The following is a 4,304-nucleotide window of genomic DNA, read 5'->3' on the forward strand; positions in this document are numbered from 1 at the left end:
ACTAGGAGACAGAGAATATTACAAATGCCGGTTTACATGTAAGTGGGAGAAAACATCTGAACCAAGCAGAGCCATATTTGGAGCCCATATCTGAACAGAAACAAGCAGAGCAATAGGAGAGTGCAGAAGGATGCAGGGGAGAGCAGAAGACAAGTAAGATTAACCTTAGAAAAGACTGTCCCCTCTACCAGTATGAAAATACTGTACTGAGAACAGTTCTGCAATCTAGTAGACCTGGGCAATAGGGAGAAAGGGCTTGGCATGACCTCTAATGAAGGAGAGAGAGGCAACTTGAGAGGTAGAGGTATCCTTAAGAAGTTTACTTGTCTCTTTCCTTTGGCGTGCTGCGAAGATCCTGGTGTCACCATGGGACATGCCCCACCTGGTGATGCCAAGATACTCATCTTTGAAGTGGGTCAGAAGTAGGCAAAAGTGGATGAGTTTCCACACTGTGGCCACATGGTGTCTGATGAGTATGAGCAGCTCCCCTCAGAAGTCCTGGAGGCTGCACATATTTGTGCCAACAAGTACATGGTAAAAACTTGTGACAAAGACAGCTTTCACACCCAAGTTCGGCTCCATTCCTTCCATGTCATTCACATTAACAAGATGTTGTTCTGTGCAGGGGCTGACAGGCTCCAGACAGGTATGCAAGGTGCCTTTGGAAAAACTCAGGGTACAGTGGCCAAGGTCCACATTGGCCAAGTCATCATGTCCATCAGCACCAAGCTTCAAAACAAGGAGCATGTGACTGAGGCCATTTGAAGGGCCAAGTTCAAGTTCCCTGGGCGCCAGAAGATCCACATCTTCAAGAAGTGAGGCTTTACCAAGTTTAATGTTGATGACTTTGAAGACATACTAGCTGAAAAATTCCTTATCCCAGATGGCTGTGGAGTCAAATACATCCCCAGTCGTGGCACGTCCTGCATTCATGAGGGCCTTAGCAGCATTGCCCCGCCTAACCAGAGCCTACCAATAAATTGACCTTCCTGTCTATGTTGCCCACCAATAAATTGAACTTCCTGTCAAAGAAAAAAAAGACGAATTTTACTTGTGAAGGGGAAGAGTGAAGCAAGATCTGAGACTTAAGGATAATACATAAGCAAAACAGCATCACAGAATTGAAAGAGATGACAATAACTCATCCTCCACCAAAAAAATAAGATATGTCTAAGACACTGCATCCACTACAACTGTGGATATCTTTGAGCTAAGTTTGCTTACAAATTCCCCACTTCTACCAAAGAGAATTGGTGGACGTTCAATCATTTCATGAGGTAGAATATCATCAAGAACCAATAGTACTGAAGGAAGATATCCAAGCTGCCCTTAAGGCATTGGAGAAAACAAGGCTCTAGGAATTGACAGAACATCGACTGAGATGTTTCAACAAATGATGCAACGTTGGAAGTGCCCACTCATCTATGTCAAGAAATTTGGAAGACAGCTACCTGGCCAACCAACTGGAAGAGATCCATATTTGTGACCATTCCAAAGAAAGGTGATCCAACAGAATGTGGAAATTATCGAACGATGTCATTAATATCACACACAAGTAAAATTTTGCTGAAGATAAATTCAAAAATGATTACAACAGTACATCATCTGGGAACTGCCAGAAATTCAAGCCAGATTCAGAAGAGGATGTAGAATGAGGAACGTCATTACTTATGTCAGATGGAACTTGGCTGAAAGCAGAGAATACCAGAAAGATGTTTACATGTGTTTTATTGACTATGCAAAGACATTCAACTGTGTAGATCATAACAAATTATGGATAACATTTCAAAGAATGAGAATTTCAGAACACTTAATTCTGCTTATGTGGAATCAGTACAAAGACCAAGAGGCAGCCATTCGAACATAACAAGGGGATGCTATGTGGTTTAAAATCAGGAAAGGTGTGCATCAGGGTTGAATACTTTCGCCATATTCACTCAATCTGTATGCTGAGCAAATCTGAGAAGCTGGACTATAAGAAGAAGAACACAGCATCAGGACTGGAGGAAGACTTACTAACAACTGCAATATGCAGATGACACAATCTTGTTTGCTGAAAGTGAAGAGGACTTGAAGCACTACTGATGAAGATCAAAGAAGATAGCTTAACATTTAAAAATATATATATACATATCCTTACTGATTAAAATTAAAGACCACAGCCTTCAGTACAGATTACACCTTAACATAAAGAAAACAAAAATCCTCACAACTGGAACAATAAGCAGCATCATGATAAATGGAGAAAAGATTGAAGTTGTCAAGGATTTCATTTTATTTGGATCCACAATCAATGCCCATGGAAGCAGCAGTCAAGAAATCAAACGATGTATTTCACTGAACAAAGTCTGCTGCAAAAGACCTCTTTAAAGTGTTAAATAGCAAAGATGTCACCTGAAGGACTAAGGTATGCCTGCCCCAAGCCATGGTATTTTCAATTGTCTCACATGCATGCAAAAGCTGGACAATGAATATAGAAGACAGAAGAAGAATTGATGCCTTTGAATTATAGTTTTGACAAAGAATACTGAATATACCCATGGACTGCCAGAAGCGCAAGCAAATCTGTCTTGGAAAAGTATGGACAGAATGCTCCTTAGAAGGGAGGATGGCAAGGCTTCATCTTACCTTCTTTGGACACGTTATCAGGAGGGACCAGTCCCTAGAGAAGGACATCGAGCTTGGTAAAGTTGAGGGTCAGCAAAAAGAGGAAGACTCTCAATGAGACGGATTGACACAGGGCTGCAACAATGGTTTCAAACATAGCAATAATTCTGAGGACGGCGCAGGACCAGGTAATGTTTCATTCCGTGTATAAGTCGGAACCAACTCAGCAGCACCTAACTACTACAACAACCCTCTTCCAATACATGAAATACCTGTTATTGCTGATCAAGATAAATATCAAGTATTTTAAACGAACAGAAAACATAAGTAAACATATATGCAAAGCTACTCTAAAAGGAAAACAGAAAATGTGAATAAAAAATAAATTTTCAGCTGATGAAAATACTCTCTAAACAGGTATATGCAAGAAAGAGGAAAACTGTCACACCACACTCCAACCTGAATTAAATATCCCTAAACATTTATTTCCAGATATTAAGGAACATCTCAAATCAGAATTCCAAAAATTTAAAATATAAATCACAATAAACAGGAAGCCATGAATGAGAATTGTCTAAACTGAGAAAAAACGAAAAAAATTTGAAGAAAATAAAGAAACTTGCAAGCATAAAGGAAGACTAAATTATTAGAAACCAAGAAAAACAGATTTACATAAAAGTAAATGCAAAATGAAAGTGGTTAAAAGAATAAAAACAAAAGAAAGAAGTAAAAGCAATAAGAAAGAAAATGCTTGATTTGGAGATTAGACATGCTATAGTTAGATTCCCTGAAGAAAAATAGCAGTAGAACACATTACCCATAAATAAAAGAATATGCATAATTAAATATCAAAACAGCCAACTGTGTGCCTAGGAAAACTGACCCAAAATCATAGAATCTCAGACCATGTAATTAAAATATTACACTGTGACACAGACTAATAAAACTATCATACTTTTATCCCCAGGCAAAATGATTAAATTTCTTATGAAGGATATAAGGTCAGGTTGGGTTCTGAGTTCTCTGGCAGCAACATACAAAGCAAAACAATACCGAAAAATATTTTCAAAATACTCAAGAAAAAAGTCTAAGACAAGGAACGGCATCCAACTAGGTTGTTCTTCAAATGTCAAGGTTGTAGAAACCCAATTTTAAACATAAAACATCTAACATAAAAGACACAGAAACATAAAATCACACAGAATACTCATAAATTCTTACAGAGATATCTACTAAAACAACACTTCTCACAATTTAATGGGCATATCACTTGAAGAAATTATTATTGAATATAAATATTAAATATAGAGCTTTATAACTTGCTGGGTTTTTTCTATATGAAATTTTCTTTGTGAAATTCAAGAGTTTTGTTTTATGCTATGTTTTTCATTATTTTTACTATGAACAATGGTTGAATGTGCATTCTTTTACTCAGACTTTTATTTTCTTAATGTTACCTTTTAAAAACGATGTTCTTAGGTCAAAACGTAAAGAAATTTCTTTCATAATTGCTAACACTCTATACTATACATTCATTGATATTTCTCAATTTGATAGACAAAATTAATAACTTTTCTAGTTTAAACTTTCTTCTCTTTGATTACTAATCAGTTTAAATATTTTTCATATATTTTTATTGGCACTTGCACTTCTTCATTAATTGCTTTTTGATGTTACTTGTCTTTTTTTCTGTGCAG

The 4,304-nt window shown here is 37.0% G+C and overlaps 1 pseudogene; it reads left to right on the forward strand.

The window, feature by feature from the left end:
• The first annotated feature begins 261 nt into the window (after nucleotides 1–261).
• Nucleotides 262–984, forward strand: LOC101354450 (60S ribosomal protein L10-like; annotated as a pseudogene).
• Nucleotides 985–4,304: the final 3,320 nt, after the last annotated feature.

This window comes from Trichechus manatus, unplaced genomic scaffold (genome assembly GCF_000243295.1).
Source record: "Trichechus manatus latirostris isolate Lorelei unplaced genomic scaffold, TriManLat1.0 scaffold00107, whole genome shotgun sequence".
Taxonomy (NCBI): Eukaryota; Metazoa; Chordata; class Mammalia; order Sirenia; family Trichechidae; genus Trichechus; species Trichechus manatus.